The following is a 22107-nucleotide window of genomic DNA, read 5'->3' as shown; positions in this document are numbered from 1 at the left end:
TTTTATTCTGAGAAAAATTTTAATAACATAACTAGCAGTAAGTACTAGGGGAAAGTGTACATTTGAAATACACCCAGAGTCCAAGGAAACTACAGTCATGAATATGGTGACAAGAATTATAATAGGATCCTTAATGAAAGGAGCCCTTACAGTGTGTGTGCTACAAGAGTGAAACTCATGGTGATGGCAAGATTCTGTCTCATGTAGCACATTGAGGATATCTAGAGTGACATATGATTTCATTAGAGCTCATATTTTGGTCATAAGGTTATGCAATTACCCCATTTTGTAGTGCAGGTAGCAAAAACTTAAGAAATAGTAGCAATTAAGAGATGCTACTGGGAACCTCTCTTTAATTAAAAAGTAATTTTAGATACCTTCTCTTTGGACACTTGTATCATTTGTAAAATGTCAGCATAAATGTCTCTCATTTCTTACAAGGCAATTGAATTGATGGAATTCAATAATTTGGAAATGTTAACATATCATGACAAATATATATATATATGCTTATTTGAGAACTGGGGCTTAAGGAATTTGCAAGCACACTTGTACCAATTTAGTTCTGTCTCTAATTCTAATCTTCAAACTTGGATGGTGTGGAAATTAATTTTAGAGAAGATAGAGTACCCTGCCGATGTGTGTCACAATTTAAAAGGAATATTGAACTCCTTAAGAACGTGAAGTATAGAAAGTTTAACACACACAAATAAGATTTGTGCATTTCATACCCAGAGGTAGCCTCTTTTAATATTTTCATACACAAATCTCCAGACAGCTTTTCATTCCTATATACATTTACATTATATGTCTATATTTTTTTTTAAATCACATCAATTGTATATGTTTTTGACTCAGTAATATTCTGGAAGTAGCTTCTTTCCATGTTAACACATGGAATTATCACTTTCATGGCAGCACAGTATTCCATGAAATTGTTGCATCATAATGTATGTCACCAGGCTCCTCATGATGGACATGGAGGCTGTTTCCCAGTTTTTTTATTTAAATGGCATTGGGAGGAAGTTACTTGTACAGTCATCTTTGTGCACTGATCTGATTGGCTGAGTAGTAGAAATTCTACATATGGCCTTGCTGGAACAACGGTATACAGGTATTAATGCATGTTGCCAGGCTGTCTTCAGAAAAGTTATACCAATTTATGTTGTGTTTTCATATTCCCTAGCAATACAAATCAAATTTTTGCAATGAATGTTATGGAGACAGTAAGGTTTATTTCTTAGACTTTGAGTTACATGCAGTCTTGGTACCTGTTTTATATACTAGGTGATACCAGAAAGGCCAGCAGATATGCATACTCTTTTCTGATTGTGACTTCCAAGTGATCAAATGCTTAGATGATTCCTTTGCAGTTGTCTGACTTAGATCAGCATATTCTTGCAAGCTGAGCTCTTAACAAGAGGCCTAACTTGTTTTTCATTAGATCAAATATCTTCTTGGATTAACACATGTTCTTAAATCAAAATTATTGTTTCTATGTACATTGCTGCCATTTCACATAGTGAAGACCAGATGAAGTTAATCATCTATTTCTTTATCATCTCAGTGTGTAATCGAGCTTGATTTTATGGCGATAAGTTTCCTGTTATACAATTACTATCTAAGACAGACGCAAATGACTAATTTCATGGCTTGGTTTATTCTTATGCTATTGTGGAGAGTGAATGTTTGACCCCTCTCTGAACCAAGATAAAGCTCTTGATCGCTCACTATGTGCTCTATTCAATAATTGATAAAACCTTTAGACATGAAATAAATCATTATAACCTATTAGCTGTACTATCCTATGACATTTGAACACATAAACCAGAACTAGAAAACTGACATCTCCTCTGGCTGTTCAGTAAACTGTCTGATAAAGCCAAGTACCTCTGTAACCAGTTCTATCTTTCTAAAATTAATTGGAATTGTATATGAAATATAATTGGTCAGGGCATTTGGGATTTAGTACTTCTCCACCACTGTGATGGAGCCCAATACTTGAAGTCCATTCCACAGCTGCCTTTGTTTTTGTTGTTTGGAATTAATTTGGGTAGAGGTTTTTTGTTTTATGTTTTCTTTTTTTTAATTAGGTACAGGGAGAGAATAGATCATCTCAGAAACTGTGTTTCACTCTAGACTAGATAAGTATCATGTAAGTTTTTGTTGTTGTTCACATTAAGCTCCCAAACTGGCCTAGACCTTGTTCCCAGGGAAGGAAGGGGAGCAGTTTATCACATGGTCAAGGCAGGTCATCTTGTGAACAAAGAGGAAATTTTGAGTCCTGAGCAGCTGCTGTGCAGAACACAGAACGTGTCTTTGTGGCCTGACATGGACAGGCTTCTGACTACAGTGGAAATAGAAAGTAAAATAGCTACTCTTCTTTCTGATACCCAAACGGGGGGAAGAAAGTAGTCCTGAGATGTCATGCAATTTAAGGGTTACCATCTCTTCCATTAAAAAAAAAGTCAATCAACTATCCATCAGATGAACCCTTTTTATTTTACAAAATTATTGAATGGTTTTTAAAGAAGGAGTAATGGAGCCTGGAATGATAATCTTCGTGTTTCTGAGAAACACATGTCTAATAAAAAAGGGAAAATGAAATCAAAGATCTCTTTACTAGAAATAATTGAATGGAAGTCTTATCCAACTTTACCTTTTGATAAAAAGCTATTAAAAATAATTCATCACTGAGAGAAAAGCAAGTGGCATGATAGAGACATCTTTATAGCCATGAGTTTATATGGTTCCTTTCTTAGCAAGAACCATGTCCAGGTTTACGTTAAATACATGATCACTGTGAGTTGAGAGTTCATATATTAATTTACAAAAATGTTAAAAGTTTATACCCTTGGCACTTAAATTAAATTTAGAAATATTCATATGTGGAAACACTACACTATTGAGTGAATCTCAAAGGTTTTTATTTAGATCTGTCATTCTAAGCCTGGGATCTGTGTATCTCTAGCATCCTCTCCTTAAGGACGCCAGATTTCTTTAGAATGTAAAATATTCAATAAACCAAATAGAACCTTGGGAACCTGCCTGTCTTGAAGATCCAAGAAATCTGTTCAACAGCTTCACCCCCAATACTATGACTATAGAGAAACAGAGCTATTGCCAGGATTTCTGAAAAGTTTGAGGACATTTTCTTTGTCTCTAACTTTTAGAGTTCTACTTCTTTTTTTTTTTTTTTTTTTTTGTCAAGAGAAGTTACTTTTACATATTTTAAAATCCTGTAAAAACCAGGTATATTGCAGGGGGTTAAAAACAAAGTCAGCGATGAATGATGGTCAGTTTTAACAGAGTTCATGCAATTATCTTAGTGGGAAAGCCACTGTCCCAAGTCACAAAATTTATGCCCTGTCACATGATTACATATTAAAATCGTTTCTTAAAAGAAGTTATTTTGCACTTGATGCTGACAGAGCTCTTGAGAAAGTGCTGTACAAATGGAAGGCTGTAGAAATTTTTAAATGATAATTTTAAAATACCGTACAAAAACGTGTAAACAAAAAGATGCTTTAGTGTTGCAGGGCACTATAGAATCCATCATATGGATTAAGACAACAGATCATTTCTTGCACATTTTATAAAATTGTTAGCATAATCCTATAAGTTCAAAATTGCATTGTGAGCAGCAAAAGGTGCTGGGGGAGTGGCCGAATGCACAGGACGGGGAGTCCCCGTGGCCTCCTCGTCTCTCCTGAAGGACCCGCCAGGCGTGCGGAAGGCCAGTCCCACCTGGGAGATGCTCCAGCACTGAGATATTTATCCTCCTGTCACCTACCCTGGCAGAGAGGAAAACTGCTCTTAAAAGACTTTATAAACAGTACAAATTCAGGGAAAGCACTGAAAATTAGGTATGATATATTTTTGGCACAAAGCACTTTTAAAATCTGAGCTCATTTTGCAAAATATATGTCTGGAATTTCTTATTAAAAATAAAAACTTAGAATGGTCAATGGTTCTATAAATGAATGAATGAGAGTCTACATGTCCTTAAACACCACACTCCCCTCCGGCTCACTTCAGTACCAGGCATTGGCATGCGTATCCCCACATTCTAGATCCTACAGATATTGCACAAGGAACATCGCCAGAGTACACACGAATGCTCTCTGGCAAGACCAGAGGGTTACCTTTCGATAGCATTTTCTGTAAGTATTCAGATCCAATACCATTTCCCAGAAAAGCGAGATGACCAATCTCGGAGAAAGAAGGCTCGCTATCTTTCCTTGGCCCATAATATTAAAATCTGTACCAATATATTTAGGCATTTCCTTTATGTTTTCCAGCATGTAAAATTCAGCAAAACCTGTTTCTGCTATTTCTTATAGCATTCCTTCAAAAACAGGAGAAGCTTCGTCTAATGTAAAAAAATTAAAATGAGTCCACAGGGCAGTAAGGTTTCCACCAAAGATCTCGCTCCGTCTTGAAAAGCACTGCGGGACAACAGTTAAGCCCGTCAACTTCCAGAGAGCCACTGGGTGCAAAGTCCGCTGAGAAATCGTGTCACATACCACGACAGCCGGATGTCTGTCTTGCCGCACAATTAATTCAATCCTCTTCCTCCCTAAGATGTTTTAGGGCATGCTACAGCTGCTAAAAGCATTTCTGTTTTTCTTGGTCCTCTGTTTGTTGGGTCTAAGATTGATAACATCTCCACCATGAAGGGTGCTTGAATTCTGACCCAAGTGACTTCCACCAGATGCGCTAAAGACACCAATTTTGTTACTACTTGAGTGCACTGACTCTGGACCCTCAGCTATCTGTTGTTTAAGTTTTTGAAGGTGTTTTTCTGACAAATATTTAAAAACCTCGCTCACATGCAGGTCCTTCTTCACCGAGGTCCTGTAGAACCTCAGCTTCAGCTTCTTCGCCAGGGCCTCAGCCTCCTCATTCTTTATACAAGAGTCATCCAGGAGGTCAGTCTTGTTTAGCACAAGGACAATTGGGATGTCTGCGACTTCAGCCACCACCTTCTCTCTCCAGCTGGAGATTGCTTCGAAAGATTCCCTGTCTGTGGTGGAAAAGACAAGCACGCAAGCCTGGGCTCCTCGGTAGCAGGCCTTCGTTATGGCATCAAATTCATCCTGACCCGCCGTATCCCACAGCATCAGCCTGATGTCTTCGTTGTTAACTTGGATTTGTCGCTGCAAAAAATCAACTCCAATGGTTTTCTCGTAGTCTTTTGTAAAAATGCCTTTGCAATACCGCTGAATCATACTTGATTTTCCAAGTATGATTCCATATGACTCCATTCCCTACGGCCACCACCTTGACGGCCACTTTCATATCTTCCTCCAACATGTTTGGAATGGAAAAGGTTTCTGTACCAACTTTAATTCCAGGTGATCAGATCTCCTCTCTCAAATTGGCCCCGCTGCCCGCCGTCCAGGGCGACCGCTCACTGGCGTGGCCTCCGACCGCCTGGCGCCCTCTTTTCTCGCTCTTTTCTGAACGACTTGGATATTTTTCACCAACTTTGTCGGCAGACAGGACTCAGCTAGAGTTCTACTTCTTATGTGTTTTTTCTGTACTGTGCTATGTGGCATAGATGAGAAAATCAGCACCATCTTTGAGTCCCCACAAAGACCACTCACACAAAACAATGATTTTTCCTACGACTTGTTATGGAAGGGGAATTTGGAGGAGGGATCTATACAGCAGCAACAAAAACTGGCAAAATGGAACAGAGGTTCTCTCTGTTTTTGTGGTGACTTTTGAGCACTCCAACTTCATAGTGTTTGTGAAGGTGGGACCTTGTGTTCTTGCCAGCAACCCTTTCCTTTTCGTCCCTATTCTTACCTCTAGTCCCTTCAATTCTCTCCTCCATGAAGGTAGAACACGTCTCTCCTGGTGCTCTGATGTTGAATAGTATCCAGCTCCTATCACCTTGTACTCATACCATCAAAAGCTTGTTGAGAAATTTTTCTAAGCAAAGGCATTTCCCTTCCACCCTTCAACCAAGGAACTGTGGTGCCAGAGTATACGTATTTTCCCAACGCATTACAATAAAAATTTTATAATGATATATAACTCTTAAAAATTTGAGATAAACTATGACAGCCCCACAGGGTTGGTTTGCAGAGGCCATGGGCAACTTATTACACCTCAGCTGCCATTTTGCAAAATCGATTGGCATACAAATCATCAATGTGCATAACTCACTGACCCTAGAGATTAAACAGTGTAAAATCTATGAAGGCTTCAGTGTGCCAGTGATTTTAGTGTCTTAGAAAGCAGAGCAGCAGTGAGCTACTTGCCTTGAGCTGTGACATCTCATCTTAAATTGCACATCTATATTGCTAGACAGTTTTGGAAGCTGCTGGTTATGACTGCATGGGATGGCATGCAGTTTGAAGTCATTTAGCTTTTGTTAACAGGATGTTCCCTGTTTCTTTTTACAATAATATTCTGCAGGGTTTATGGATTGGACCTCTCCATTTTCTTGCACACTGTTGAAGGACCTCAGGTAGAATGATTGCTTTGTTGGAGTCATGGAGGTGGATATAACTTGAAAGCAGCAATGTATACTGTGCAATCTCATTATTCTGAAGATCTAAATACAAACCATTGATTTTCACTGCATCAAAAAGGGTTGTAGCAATCTAACCAAACTGAGTAGAGATGCACTGAAGTTCAATATGAGGCCACAAATGGACTGTTATGGAGTTCTAAGCACATTTGAATATATGTAACTTGACAACTTTTTGTTCTTAGCATTCCCATAAGTTTCTGAGGCATGTGCAACATTAAAGAAACCTTGTGGGAGAAGAAACACTAGCAATCTCATACACTAGAAGTGACAAAAAATGCAGGAATCCTTGTTCATGAAATAAGCCAGGTCTTCCATCCAGTTACGGAAGATATCAAAACCAATTCTTTTCACAGGGGTGACGTCTAAGTGAGTCAAATGGCATCGATGTGCAGAGTCGATGCACAGAGATATTTGGGTGGCACATGAAACAGAGAGAGGTCGTGGAGGAATATTTGCTCTGGGAAGCATTTCAAAGACCTATGAAAGGAGTCGATTTGATTGGCCTCATCAGAGTCTGCCTTGATTTCTGAATTGAAGCTAGATTGCTTTGCAATGATGCCTTTGCCATACTAGAAAGCCCCTCAAGTGATGACACATTGTCTTTTGTATCAGGCACTTGGTGAGAAGCAGTGCCTACAAATTTAAAGGCTCCATTTTCTATTGTGACCATTGTGTTGTACCTGAACGGAGAGCTGGCTCTAATTGTCACCCCTCCTGAACCTTTTCCCAAAGCAATTGATACTGAACACGTTGTCCTTTTTTGTGTGTGGAAATGAGGTGCCTTTTGGTGACTGGATATGTACCTGTATATTTAAATCTGGAAATAAATAAATCAGAGTTTATTTTCCCTGCCCTAAAGCTGACATTTAGTAAACATTTTTTTATTGGAAACACTTGTTTCAAGAAATAAAGAGATGAGCATTGCAAGTGAGATCGTGTTGGATTCAGAGGACTTGGGTATTTTCATGCTTGACCATCTTCCCCTGGAGATGGAACAGTGACAGCGACAGCGAGGAGGAAGAGACTCTGGACCATTTGCTGGAAACAGGCTTCTATCTACCATAGTAATGGGACAAAATGGGATCAAAATGACTTTTGAGGCAGGATTCATAACTGAGTTTCACTCAAGTCAGTGAAGCCTGAGGATTTTTGATGTGCTCAGTTAGCGTCATTTCTTTAACTGATAAAGACAGAAAAGGAAGCCTGTTCATTCAGGAAGTATCTACTGACCCTGGCCATGGGCAGACCCTGTGGAAGACAAAAATGACACAGGTGTAACGCAGATAGGCAGATCTGTGCCCTCCCATGCACTGTCTGTCAGTCCATCTTTGTGTGAATTAGAATTTATCCTCATTTTCCTTTTACTTCTAAACCAGTGGTTCTCAAACTTGATGGAGATCAGAATCTCCTGCAGGGCTTTTTAAACCACAGATCACTGGACTCCACCGTATTTTCTTTTCTTTTTAAAAAAAGTTATTTTAAAATTTATTTTCCAGCTTTAGTGAGGTATAATTGACAAAAATGTAAGATACTTAAGGTCTACATCATGGTATTTGATATTGGCATACAAATCATCAATGTGCATAACTCACTGACCCTAGAGATTAAACAGTGTAAAATCTATGAAGGCTTCAGTGTGCCAGTGATTTTAGTGTCTTAGAAAGCAGAGCAGCAGTGAGCTACTTGCCTTGAGCTGTGACATCTCATCTTAAATTGCACATCTATATTGCTAGACAGGATTTGCAAAAGGATTCTCTCCATTGAGTTAATGAACACATCCATCACCTTTCGTATTTACTTTTTTTTTTTTTTGGTGGGAACACTTAAGTTCTACCCTCTTAGTAGATTTCAATTATACAACACAGAGTTGTCAATTACAGCTTGATTTGTTGTCAATTATAGGGTGAGTCCCAAGAATTTGGATATCTGACTGGTGTCTAGGTGAGGCTGCTAGTCTGGGATCACAATTCAAGAACCACTGCTCTAAATAAAGGTCAGACACTGCTTGAATGTGAGTGGTGACAGGTGTGGATATTAATCAAGCGTTCATGTAAGTCAGTGGACAAATGCTGTAGCAGAAGAGTCACGGCTCCAGTGAACTTCAGAAAGTATGTTACATTTTTGTGTGCCCAATGTCACTGTAAAATTAAAGTAAAACACTTTTAAACTTTAAATTCTGTTTTTATAATATATCTTCCTTTTAAAGAATTCCCCAAATTGGGCAGTTTTTGATAACTCATTTAAAAATACTTTTTGGTGAATGAAAGGAGTTATAGATTAAGCACTACCGATTTAAATGTTGAGAAGGAGAGCATCTAAATTACCTAACTGAGCCTGAGTTCGTATTTTAGGGGATCCAGTTTGACTTTTCCTTGTCATTTGCACTGAAGTGTCTGCAGCCATCTTGACCTGTGAATTGTTCTCAGTTTCTCTCTCCTGAGAGTGTAATGGCTCAGAGCCCTCCCCTCCCTTTCTCCAGGAGACTCCTTTGTCCTGATTCTTCTGTGCTCTGTGTTAGTAGCTCACTGGACACAGCAGGTTTACAGTATTTCAGAAATAAACTTTAGAGGGAAAGTATCCCCAAGCATACTCTTTACACCTGAAATCAGAAGTGACACTCCGTTGCACCTTCTCCAAGGGCAGGATCACTTTTCATTACTGTTATTTTCATCTGACATTTGATGTACTTGACTCAAGGATGTAGATTTCAGGGGACGTGATGAGAAATATCTGAAGAGCCCTTTTGATCATCGCTGATTAGAGCCAAGCTTCTTTTCGGTTTTAGGTCATGCCTGTAGTCAGGAAACGAGCTTGATCTCTGGTTCTTTGGGAAGAAGCAGTAGTTTTTCCCTTTCTACATACATCTGTAACTAGACTCCTATAAATGCAAAAATTGTTAATTTGTTATTGAGAATATGGCAACTAGGAAAATTTAACTATAGTTATAAGCAACGGTATGTCAGTAAATGTATAGTAACCAGCTCTCTGAGCAAAGAAAAGAGGCCTGATTTGTAGCATTTGCCAATTTCCTTGGTGTCAATACTCCCACCACTACCACTTTTAAGCTACCAACCAGATATCACTGAAAATGGAGATGGCAAGAGAGATACACAGTTGATTCCTGAAAGCCAGTTTTCAGCACACCAGGGGAAGCTGATGGCTTTGTTGTGTTTGTTTTCAGGTGAGTGCAAACAGTAATAGGAAGGCAGAGGATCCCGAGGTTTTCATTATCAGTCCTTTACTTGAGCAAAAAGAAGTCTCAGCATTGGACCTTTTCCAAAGTACTAGCTTCCCACTTCCACATAATGTATTCAGTGGCTCTCCATCTTTCATCACTGTGGAAGTAACTCAGAAACTCAAAAGGAGCAATACGCTAAAAGCAATTAAAACTCCTCACTAAGGGAAAATAAATAAAAGCACAGCGTCCTAGCCGTATCTTTGTAGTAATGCCTCTGAGCTGTGGGCTGTGTGCCGAGCACTTGCCCCAGCACAGTGCCACACGGTTCTTACAACCACTGTCACCCTGCACTGTGTCATTGTTTACCTGCATTTCTCTCTGTCCCACTAGACCCTGAGCTCTTTGAGGGCAGGTGACATTTTTTTTTTTCGTGATTGCCAAACCTCAGTGTGGATGCTTGGTTAATAACAGGCATTTGTAATGGGTCCTGTGCCTCCAGAGAGGACAATTCTAAAGGACCATTTTAGTCTAGGGCTCCTCCTGAGAGCAGCCCAGGCCTCTGTTACAACTGCATTACAATTGAATTTTTCCTTCTGCTTAATCCTGCTTCCCTTAACAAGCTGAGGGCATGCTACAACAAACCTCTTGCATGCAAATCTCCAGTTCAAAGACAATATTTAATATATGAGATTTGGAGCATTGTATAATGAAATCGTTGGAAATTTGACCACTTTTCTGCAATAGTGCACCTCAGAGCAACATTAAATAATTTGCATTTTTTCAAAAACAAGCATCACTTGCTTGAGGGTGCAGTTAAACTAGATGATCCACTGGATTCTTTAACTTTCTAGAAATTTCCCTGCCACTCTACATTTAAATGTCCTGACTTAGCTGTGATTAGTGCAGCAAATTTCGAGAGAGGCTACAAGCTCTTTTGAGAAGGAGTGCTACCACAATTATAAAATCTCTCAGATAATTCTGAAAAATTGGTATGGACTATTGACCCATTTTTTTTTTTTGTACTTTCATTGAAAATGTAGATAATAAAGCTATGTCTCTTCTACCAGCAAATCCTTGGCTTGGGTGGAGCCGAGGCAGTGAGGAAGTCTATGATTGCTTGTGCTTGGACTCCACAGAGCCTCAAGAACACAGTTGATTTCTCTGCAAAATGTGTTTTTCTTCTTTTTTGTTATACAATTAAATGACAGCATCAAAGTGTAGGAATCTCAGATATGGGGATGATTAACTTCTGATTCTTCAGCGTGCCCCAGAACAGCTATTATTAATACTGGGCTTATGTGCCCCAGTTTAAGTTCCTATTTAATTATATCCCAGTAGTCCTCAAATGGATTTGCAATGCCCTTCTTACTAATAAGATCCCATTCTCAATTCTAGAAGATGCTTCTTTTAGATCTCAGTTAAATGGGACAGATAAAACTTCAACACCTTTCCTGAATTAGGGAAAACTGGATGAGCTATTATAATCACATTTGTGATCACCGTGAGTGCAAGCCAGAGAAATATATACAAACAGAACTGCAGGTACTAAAAAGCAACACAAGTATTAAACCAGAGCTAGATAACGTAGCTCTCGCTCTGTATATGTATTGATAGACAGGTCTACGTAGATAGATGATATTGACATTGAAATAGATAATATGGTAATTCACATTACATTTTCAAATGGTGCCCCTGTACATCTGGAAGTGATATGTCAGTAATTATTCAGGGTACACATTTTTATCTTTTTGGGTAGAGGGACAGAAGTAAATCTCAGACTTGGTCTGTCTGATGTTTCTGTTGTTACATTTACACTGAAATAGGAGAAATAGGAGCTTATTTTATTACATTCTCTTGTCTCATGAATATAGCATACAGTTTGGCATTCTGTTAGTAATCACCTGGCCCTTCCCTCCCCTTCCCTTCCCTTTGTCTTTTTTAATGTGACTGAACAAAAAGCAAGACCTCAGCACTCAAGTCCAGCCGCGCTGGTCCTGAGACTTTCTCAGTGGTGCCGAGTCCCGTAATTACTGAGGTCTCCCAGGGAAGTGAGCAATCAGTATTAAATATTTTTCCCAGCATAGGCTGGCCTGGAATGTGGAGGCAGGGTAAATATTAGGGGGAAATGGCTCTGATGACCTAGCAATGCGACTGTGGCAGCTGGTGCTTAGGTGGTGGCTGTATCCAAATGGTTCATCCGGACGTAAATCCAGCTAGCTCGTCTTCCTCACTGCTAACAGATGGCAACCTCATGGCAGGACCTGTTTTAGGGCACAAGTTTTATATGTGCTTGGAACATCCAACTTTGCATAAAATGTGAGCATCACGACACCGTCACATTTCTTACCTCTAAACAGCAAAACCTTTCTTTACATAGATGTTTTAGTACAATGTATAGAACATCACCTTTTTCTGTTAACTGCTTCCTTCTGAGTTTTGTTGAGGTAACAAAATTGCAGATGGGCTTAAGCAAAAACTAGTCAATAGCAGAGGGGATCAATGTGGTGAGTTCATTGAGACTTCCATATTGGGCTAGACTTTCAAAAGATATGTCCCAGAAGATGGAAAGATGGCAGTGGTATCAAAGACATGAGAAAAGAGAGGATTCTAACTATGTCTGGATGAGCTCAGAAAAATATGGGAGTTTGAAAAGGCAAAAAAGTAAGTAATGTACAAAATGGGCTTGAAACACTGTATTATTTCATTATTTGGGCTTAGATCTATGAAAACCACTTACTTCCTGCTTTATTCCTTTAAGAAATACAATACTCAAACTAGAAAAGGTAGAATAAGCAAATTAAGATGAAACAACTATAATAATAATAATAATAATAATAATAATAATAATAATAATAATAATAATAAAAAAACACATTCAGAAGGAATAAAGTATGTGAAAATCATATCTAACTGCTTAAAGTTAGTTCAAGATTCCAGGCACAAATGAGTGACATTTTAGTGCACTGAAAATAATTGCAGATAACACCTCATTCATTTGTGCCTAGAATCTTGAACTGCTTTTGAGTGGTTAGGTGGTACAACTTAAAGGGAAGGAAGACCTTGCTTGCTGTTTTAAAGGGGAGAAAACCCCAACAAAATGGTCAGAAATGTAGTCTGCTCCATCAAAAGTGAACGTACCAGTAGGCTATATTGACAGGTTAGTTTCCAAAACACTCAAACTCTGCATCCCAGTTAAGACTATTTGGTATTGTGTGTATTTTCAGAGAAAGATTTTACAGGGGTGTTGATGGAATGGATTTGATTTATAACAATGAAATTATGAAGAAAAGGGCGCAAGTATTATGTGAATTAGCTGAAAGAACTTGGAATATTTCTCCTAGAAAAGACTTGAGGAGGAAGAGAGTTATTTCAAACTTTTGAAGGGCTGTCATATAGATGATCATTCAGGCTTTATTTATGTCACTCTAGTGGGCAAAGGAATTATCAGCAAGCTGAAGTTACAACAGGTCTCCACTCAACGTAAGGAAGAGTTTTGTAAGATTGCCACCTCTTTAAAGTAGAAATGGACTGCTTCGTGAGATAGTAAGCATGTTCAAATGGGAGGTGACGTCACTCTTTCAGGTTTATGGCACAAGGAATTCCTGCATTACTTAAGAGATTAAGACCTCACATCTCCTTTCCTTTTAAAATACTATGTTTCGTTAGGGAGGGAATGCCACTTAGGATTTGTTCAACAACTATGTCAGGTTGTAACATTTGAACAAAGCAGTTCATTTGGGGCATTTTATTTTCATATATTATCAATAGTGGCAGAATATGGGGGGGGGACCTAAAATGAAATATCCTTCTGTAATATAGATGGGATCCTGCAAAAACTTTTGATTAACTGTCACCATCATTGCAACAATCTAATGTTAGACCAGTAAGGTTTATCAAGGCGAGGCTGCCAATCCAAAAATTGAAAACAGGTGGCAAAAGTTCCCTGGGGCACTTGGCATCTGTAAATAATCAGTTACTGTAAAAGCCCTGGTCAGACACAAATTAGCTTAATTGCTGATGACATTTTTAATAGCTGAAGGACCTCACGGCTTTATTTAATTAGAATTGTAATATACTATATATGTGTGGCTGATCACCTTTGACAAGTGTTTGGTTCTCCTCTACTTCCCAAAGTTGCAATATACCAGACATTTTCCTTCAGTAATGCAAAAGGATCGTAAACACATGATGGGAGGCAAGAAACACTTATCTGTCTACTCTGCTCCAGTGTTTCTCTGTTGCATTTTCTCTGGTTCTTCCATTCATCCATAACCAGCCCTTAAGGAGAAATCAGATACATCTGTACTTGGTTTTTGTTCAGTGGAAATTAAATCCCACAAAAACCAAACCGAGGTTTGAACTGAAAATGCTCATTTTAAAAGTATGTCGCTAGCCTTTCTGCCATTATATCCCACAGCCCTCTTCCCCCTCCCCAGTGGCTATAGCAGTGAATTAAAAGTTTTCTCACAGGGGAATTGGTAGATAAGGGACAGATAAAGACTTAAATTGCTAACATGGTTCAAAATTGGTACTTTCCAAGCCTTGGGTCTTGTACTTCAAAACTTCTTTCGAAGATGTGGTGGAGAATGAGAATTTAATGGAAAGGCCAGGCTATTCAGTTTGGAAAAAAATGAATAGCTTGCAGTCCTGTAAGCATGTCATGGGAACATGTCTGTAGATTCCTTTATGCCATTGGCCAATATTTCAGTTAATGTGGTAAGATAAATTTTCTTCCAAACATACTCGGGATAATATGTCAGAGAAACATTTGGTTTGTTGAAATGGTAAGATACTTGTAACACTTGTAATAAAACAAGATATATATATATGGAAAAACAGCATAATGATTTCAAATACCATTAAAAAAAAATTCCACATGAAGTCAAAAGGTAACAGACTGCATATGACCCAGACAGAAGTCATTTGTCTACACATTTTCTGTTGTCTCCATGATAGTATGGAGAACTGTAAGGTGAAGTCTCCTTCTCAAAGGGGCTAAATCTGTGGTCCCTGAGAAGAAGTAGCAGATGGAGCGGACAGAGTGTAAGTCATATTCCCACAGCTGTGCACTGGCTTGCCCCTGGCCACCAGCCTCTCTTCTGTCCCAGGAGAAGTTTCATCTTCACAGGTTGCCTTGTTTCTTACTAGACATTGATCTATTACCTGAAATGAAGGAAGCATTTTGCATCATTGGCTTTTGCCAAGCCCTTGTTTTGTATTTTATTAGTTTATTCAGGTAATGAATGGCTGATTTATTGCTTGGGAACCACTTTCTGCTCATGACGATCCTTACATCTTTTATGTGTCAACTAACTAATCAGAAGGCTGGTTCCTGTTAAAATTTAGGAACAATAAGCCACTTGGCAGACTACAGTGACATTTCCAAGACAGTTCATATGAGGAAAATAGAATCAAGCAATAGACAGTGCATGCCTTTGTGTTGTGTGTAACTGTGATGTGAACTTAAGCCTTCTGTTTACAATGAAAGCTCTGTTGGATTACCTCACATAATCCTTCAGATTTCACAGCAGTTGCTGTCTGGGAAGCACATGTACTAACCTCCTCTACATCCTGTGAAGACATTGGCTTATTCCCTTTATTTGGAAGACAGTTACTGCATTTTTCCATTGGTTACCTTGGGCAGACATAAAGACATTTTTTAGACCTTCTTGACTATGAGATTCTCAGATCCTCTGGTGCGGCTCTGTAGCCCCCAGGAATGCCACTGCAGTTCAGGAAGGGATTTCTGGGGAGTGAGATGCAACATGCGGGCACCTCCAAGAACTAGGGCAGTGGAAAAGTGGTAGAGGACACTGGTGGCCCTGAGTCGTCCTGAAAACATCCCAAGGAGTCTAGACTAAACATATTCTACCACGGGAGTCTCGCCCTGAGCTTTATTCCAACATCGCAGAAGACTTTGTCAGAAGTTGGCTTGGACCTAAAAAGCGTAAAGTCCCTTGGATGTGCTAGGATCAAATTATGCAGCTGTTCCCAGTGCCTTCAAATTCTGCACTGCTCCTTTCTTTCTGCCTTAGCAAGATTTTTGTGTTTACCTATGGTTAAATATATGTGTGTGTGTGTGTGTGTGTATATATATATATATGGATAATCTATCGTGTGGCCAATTTGTGATTACTTTGTAGATTTTAAGGTTGCTAAATTATGCAGATTTATTGTTTCTTTTTGCATTCTGCTGATTCTTTTAATTATTTCTATTTTTCAAGAAGCTATTAGAGAGTGAGAGAAGTGAATACACCAGTATTTTAATATGCTAATCATTGCGTGATGAATGGATTGTTTTAAGGAGTGAAAATCATTGGCTAAAACCAAGTTTTATAGTTCCCTGTGTACTGGGGCCCATCACACAGTCCCAGTTCCCTATTGTCACAATGATGTGGGAAAGTACATAGGATAGTTAGGGTAGTTAATGTTTCACCTTTGACAATCAAGGTTGCTATGCCCTGAATCACAGGTAAGGAGTTAATAAAAGGCCTGAGAAAAGAGGGCTGTAAAGAGAGGCAAGTTGTGTAGCCTAGTGAGCTGGTTGCCTGCAAAAGGGGCTGAACGTGAGAGTAAAGATTGTTGCGCTCAAAATTCGAGGATGAAGGAAAATGAACAGCGCCTGGGCAGAAGGAATAGAGTTGGGATTTCTTGCCTTTAATGGATTATTAGTAGGTAACTGTGTGTTGTCCTAGATGTCTGCTTGGCGTGCGTTTTTCTCATTTATTCATCTCTCGGCATGCATTTATTAAATCCTTTTCAAGCAGTAGTGTCTGATGCTGGGATCACAGAGATTAAAAGTGGGAATACCTGTGCTGTAAGTCAGCATTAACTGCCATGACATGGTGGAGAAAGGTCTTGTGAATGTGAAAGCAAGCAGAGTGCCATGAACTGGGGCTTAAAGAACAGTGCAGATAGAGGGAGACGTTCTAAGAACAGGGAGTGGCATGAGCCAGGTGTGGAGGTAGGAATGTCCAAGGATTACTTGGGAGTAAGGGAGCAGTTGATTTTGGCTATAAGGTTTGAAGAGTGGGTTGGGACATCATTTGGAATAGCTTTGAGTATCAGATTAATAGGTCCAGCCTTTATCCTGTGGACAATTAAGAATGAGTAGAAGTTTTTGAACAGGTCTGCTGAGTCTATCAAGACGTATCTTGCAATAATGATCCAGGGAGATTGGAATGAGGAGAGAATGGATACAGGAGCACAGTGACGCTACTGGGATACAGGAGGAATAAAACTAAAGCCTGAACTATTGCATTAAAGTTGAACTGAAAAGTACACAGCATTTAATTGATCAGTTGGAGGAATTTGAGTTAATTAACGTCCTCTTGGTACTTTTTCTGTGCTGGTGAAACAAATACAGTTAAAACATCCCTATTCCCTATCTACCTGGAATGAAGAGTCAGAATTAAGGGGGAAAAAAAAAAAAAGGAAAATGTTAGAGAAATTGGTATTTTTGCTAAAGGAAAAAGCTCTAAGATTGCATTAACTTTTCTATGATGGGGCAATGCACGGACTCTGTGAATTCTTTGGGGGAAAATTTAGATCAAACTTAGAGCCTTTAGTTTTGAATTTTATCTATTTAATTCTTAATAAGTTATGCCTTCAGTTAATTTCTACATTTTTGTGAAAATTGATGCAGATGTTTCAATGGTCTGACATCCTCCAGGGTTTCAGAATATGCATGAGCCTTTGTAGCGGGAACTCAGGCCATTACTAGTGTACAGCCAATGCAGTAATTACCCTAATGTCCTCATTACTATAAAGGGGTTCAACAGGCAAAAAAGAATAGTGCTTAAGGAAATTTTGGCCTCTCAATTTCTAATTTCTGCTTAAAGCCTAAAATTAGTAAGTAGAAATGTATGACAGAGTTGCTTCAGTGGCTCCTACGGAGTGAAAAACATAGGTTTCAGGTTTACCTTTAGAGAAATGCCAGTTTTGCTGGTACACAATAAAGTTATAATAATGGAATTTTCCCTCTGACGGTGAATTACCAGTCTGGGAGGAAGTGGTCAGGGAATGGTGGCCCATCAGCCAGAAAGCCCTGAGAACAACCATTAATAAGCACTCTTGGGTTGAAAACCTATCATTATGGGGACTGAGCTCCCTGGGAGAGCGCCTCTCTGCCTCCATCCGACATGCAGAGTAGTTGGTAAGAGAATGAATGAAAGAGTATAAAAAACTGCCAAAGCGGACGGAAGAAGTCTTCATTTCAGATAAAGAATAAATAACTAAAATTAGAACATTTCATTTTTTTCAAGGGAGTTTTATAAGTGACACTAAAGAATCATTATAGTTACTCTGATTATCTTGTAGAAAGTAAGATGCACAGCTTTTATATATATTTTAAATGGTAAAATATTCAATATTTTTTAAAACATTTTAATTTTTGAGAGCCTAAAGAGGAGGAAAGCAAGAGTGATCGAGAACATCAACAGTTTGCCTTTTGGAGTTATTTTTGAGAAGTCTGAGAATGGGTCAATTGTCTAGATTATGGGACTGTTTCTTTAAGTAGAATTTCTTATGTCACATCTCCATCAGGAAGTAGGTTAGTGGCCAATTTCTCATGTAATTCCACAATCCTCAACGAAATCTACTTATTACTGAATCTTCATTGCACCATGAGATGTAAATTGTTAGTTCCCCAACCAGCCGGTGGTTTCTGTGGCTCTGGGAGGGCTGTCAGCCAGTCTGTGGGCTGAAATGCTGGCAATGAAGCAACATTTACATGGAAACATGAAGTCACTTAAAGGCCATTCTTCACAGGCTGAAGGCGGCTGGATCCTTCTTGGCGCTAAGAGAGGAAAAATACATTTCTTAGGGCTTACTGTGTCAGTAAATGAAGTCGAGTTAGGCTGTATGTGGGCAGAAAAACTTTCACGAAGAATGCAGGGAAAAAACAGATGAGTGTACAATTAGGAGGCAATTTCCAAATCTTTGGTCTTTCTAGTTAGAAGTAAATGCCATATAAATGTCTCCTAGCAACTTGTAAACTGCACAGGGACAGGGACTGGGACTAGTTTTGCTCTGTTATGCTCCGGAAAACTAGCTGGCTCTCAGTAGATTTCTGTGAAATGAATGAACAAACAATTATCTAAACTTGTAAGACTGTGATTATGTTTAATAACATAATTATGCCAGTTTAAGTAATGAAACAATGAAAAGCTCTGGTCTCGATTCTTAAAGGCAATTTACTGAGGGGGCTCAGAAAAAGGCCACAATTCTGAGCCTCTCAGGTTCTTCACGATTCAAATGGGTATGTTAGACCAAATCCATTGTTATTCTTTCCATTTTCGTAAAAAGTAGTGTGGACACAGTTTAAAGAGTTGAAAAACCATCATCAGCCCACATCCACGGCCCTGTCATGCCCCACTTTACAGAGGCAACTGTTTTCACTTCTTCTTTTAAACTTTTAATGTTTATTGACACATATCTAAATAATATGCTTATAACGCTAGCTTTGGTTTTTCAGTTTTCATAATTATCTCATAAAACACAAGGGAAGATGAACTCTTAGCCCTTTATTTTAACCCCAGCCCCTATCCCACACCATTCTTCCAACTTCGCAATGTTAACGTTATTAGGACTATGAAAGCACTTTTGGGAGCTGAGATATGTCATATATTAGGATCTCCTTCATCTGTCTTTTGAGTTGGATCTCTAATTTCATACCCCCTTTGTCTTATTTTCCCTGGATTTAATGTCTGATTTTGGTACAGTATACCTTCCAGTAGTTTCCTGAAAATGAATGCTGGAGAGAGAGATTTTTTTGAGACTTTGCATATCTTAAGCGTTCTACTTTCACATGAAATTGGCTGCATATGGAATTTTTAAGTTGGAATTCATCTTCCTTCACAGTTTTGATGGTATTGTTTTTGTCTTCTAGTTTCTTGTGACTTACTAAGAAGTCTTAAGTCATTTTCGCCTTTTGTCTGTGATCTATTTTCTCTGTCTCAGAACACTTTAACATAGTAATGAATATGTGTGGTCCTTCAGCCTTAAAATACATGGAACCTGGTTTAAGCAAACCTTCCTGAACTTTATTTGCTACAGACTTTTTTTTTTTTTTTTTGCATAACACTTGAAGAAATGCTCCCATTGAGACAGGAAGGTGGGTGGTAAAACCAATTTTGTGATACCTCTACACCAGCCAATTTTGTGTTTCCTGAGCCTTGTTCAGTATTTGGCACATCCTCAATAAATAGTTTCAAAATAATCTGAGCCAACTTGGATAAACGGTATTTCTTATTTTCTCAATACTTTTTAAGCAAGTTCTTCAATTATCACCTGAGTTGCTGTGAGGTTTTATTTTCCCTGCTACTTTAGATTCTCTGAAGTTACCACTGATCCAGTTGGCCTTACCACCAGGGGCTAATGAAGTTCCTACATGTGTGACAATGAGAGATACCTCTTATCTGCCTCCTAAAAGAAACTTGCCTTGACATATTCGCAGCAGAGAAATGGCTAAGCCTAGACAGCCCACATTGATCTGAGAGCTTGGTAGTTGCTTCAGTTTCCAATTTAATCTTTATCATTGAAAATATCTTTTAAAAAAATGGTTCCTTTTGTTAGTGAATGTCATATATGCTGGGGGTATTGGAAGTAATATCGAAGTATCTTAAGTGTTATTAAAATTCTCTTTGATGATTTTTATAGTGCCTCAGGCTTCTTATTTCAATTATATTTTGCTAAACTGTGAACATATAAGATGCAGAAGAGATGAGAATGAATGTCAATTGGATGGCATGTCTTTGCATTTTTTAATAATAAAATGATTGTGTTTTCTTTTATATCTATTCTGTGCTTATAAGAATGGATCTTTGCAGTGGATATATCTGGTTGAAGTTTGTAGCGTATCAACATATTTTGTCAAGTTGGGATTTGGGAAAGAGCCTTATACTCTTGCGTGTCCATCACAAAAACTATTTAAATAGCAAACACACAGTAAATGATCAGTTCCATTTGGCAATAAGTCTGGTGTCTTACTCTGCTCAGGCTGCCATAACAAAATACTACTTCAGATTCTCTAAAGACCGAGAGGCTTACACAACAGAATTCTTTCTTTTTTCCCCCTCACAGTTCTTGAGGCTAGAAATACAAGTTGCTGGCAAATTGAGTTTCTGGTGGGAGCTCTCGGCTTGTAAATAGCTACCTTCTCACACCTCTGGTGTCTCTTCTTATAATGACACTGATCCTATCATATCAGGGCTCATTCTTATTTTCTCATTTAACCTGAATTACTTCCTCAAAGGTCCAACCTGCAAATGCAGCCACACTGGGGGTTAGGGCTTCAACATTTGAATTTTAGAGAGGCACAAGCATTCAGTCCCTAACATCTGGCCTTATAAAATGTATTGTGACTATCATTTTGAATTGGTCTTGATTAATTTATTAAGGCTGACGTTCTAAAGTTTTCAAAGAAAACACTAAATCAATTTTATTGTCTTGATTTTTTAATAGAAGTAACACTGGCTTATACCATCATGTAAGTTTCATGTGTGTAACATATTTCTACTTCTGTATACACTAGTGTGCTCACCACCAAAAATTTAGTTTCCATCCATCGCCATACAGTTGACCTCCTTTACCCATTTCACCTTCCCCCTTATTTTCTTGGTTTTAATACAGAGGATGGGCACCAAATGATTTTGGTGGCAACAAACATTATATGTAGCATAAGAAAGGAAACTGTGCTGTCATTGATTCTCAGCTGTGTTTGACTCAGTTATTGAGATATATAATTGACCTTCAATCAGCTCAACAGTACTGTGTGTTTTGGGGTTTAAAATTTAATTTTAAACTTTTTTAGCTTATTTAAGACACAACGCATTTTGAACAATTTAGTGTTCGCTTTTTCCAATGCCTTTTCATTTCCTTGTAGTGCTGAATAATATTCCATTGACTGGACCATTTATTTATCCATTTACTTACTAAAGGGTATCTTGATTTTTTGTTTTTTGAGTTGCCTGTTCAACATCTAGTTGACAGATTTTGTATTAAAAAAAAACAATAAAAATCAGCTTCTTTGTTAGTGGTGCTGGATGCAAAACAGAGGATTGTATGGAAATAAATGATGTAACTTTATTCTATATGAATGTCATTCATATTGCTGAGAGGACATGGAATCATTATACAATATTATCAATAATATTACACTAATAATAACATTATCAATAATATGATACTAATAACATTATTGATAACATTATACTAATAACATTATTGTAATATTATACTAAAATAACATTATTGATAATATTATGCTAATAATATCATTAAACAAACAACAGCAGAAACTCTGCTTGTGAACAAGAAACCACCCTAAATTTTGCGGGGTTCCTCCACAATTACCTTTGCTTTTATTTCAAGCCAATATTGC

At 38.3% G+C, this 22107-nt stretch overlaps 1 protein-coding gene and 1 pseudogene across 2 annotated transcripts in view; one reads left to right on the top strand and one right to left on the bottom strand.

Moving 5' to 3' along the window:
• Nucleotides 1-22107, top strand: part of PLXDC2 (plexin domain containing 2) — a 336643-nt gene that overhangs the window by 100295 nt on the left and 214241 nt on the right. The gene's annotated exons all lie outside the window — the stretch shown is intronic.
• LOC105063266 (ras-related protein Rab-23 pseudogene) lies at nucleotides 3730-7985 on the bottom strand (annotated as a pseudogene).

This window comes from Camelus bactrianus, chromosome 35, assembly GCF_048773025.1.
Source record: "Camelus bactrianus isolate YW-2024 breed Bactrian camel chromosome 35, ASM4877302v1, whole genome shotgun sequence".
In the NCBI taxonomy this organism is placed as follows: domain Eukaryota; kingdom Metazoa; phylum Chordata; class Mammalia; order Artiodactyla; family Camelidae; genus Camelus; species Camelus bactrianus.
Note: the sequence above shows the minus strand (reverse complement) of the source record. Positions and strands in the feature narration are given on the sequence as shown.